General features: G+C 46.8%; 1 protein-coding gene across 1 annotated transcript in view; it reads right to left on the bottom strand.

Annotated features, from left to right (window-relative positions):
* The window catches only part of LOC118333081 (versican core protein-like), a 30,751-nt gene that overhangs the window by 4,709 nt on the left and 25,288 nt on the right, over positions 1-754 (bottom strand).

Below are 754 nucleotides of genomic sequence, written 5' to 3' on the forward strand. Positions count from 1 at the left end.
TTACACAAGTATCTGTACTTCTATCTCTGTTTAATCTCTACACTACTGCAGCTCAACTATATACTGCATGTGTGTTTTAGGGCTATGAAACCACTGGCTATCCCCATGAGATCATTCAACACGTGTGACTGGATGTAATTCACGGAAGGAGCAGACGGTGGCGCTACCGGGAAAACCAACAGCACAAACACACATAAAGCTTTCTGTAGCTTATAAGCAGCAGGAACTGCACAAAGAAGCTGCTTTAGTTTGTTTAAAATGCAGAAAAATGAACACGGACAACACGCCATCGAGCACAAAAAATGAGACAAAACGTCCTCCCTCAGTCAGGGTGTGCCTCTGTTCTGAATGATAACACATTACAACAGCAGAACCAGAACCAGCAGGATCAGATTTCAGGCTCTCATCAGGCCTGGTTTCCACTGCTCACATGCTTCAACAGCTGAGCGTTCCCGGCGGACACACAATGTGTGTGAGAATGTGTCACCATGACTCAGACGAGTGCAGCGGCCGGTCGGAGAGACGGTCTGCAGAGCTGCGTTACCGCCGGCACACAGGAAGTGTTTTATGTTCCTGCTTTAATTCAACTGCAGCAGGACGGTGGACGGTAGAATAACTGTAATGCATGCTGTCTTTATCCTCCTAAACAGAGTACAGATATGCTGAAGTGATGTTTTACTAAAGCAGAAACCTCTGTGGATGCTAATGAAGCCAACAGGGGAGTAACAACACCTGCAGTTCCTCTAACGGCCAC

This window comes from Morone saxatilis, unplaced genomic scaffold (genome assembly GCF_004916995.1).
Source record: "Morone saxatilis isolate NCDOM2014 unplaced genomic scaffold, NCSU_SB_2.0 Contig21, whole genome shotgun sequence".
Taxonomy (NCBI): Eukaryota; Metazoa; Chordata; class Actinopteri; family Moronidae; genus Morone; species Morone saxatilis.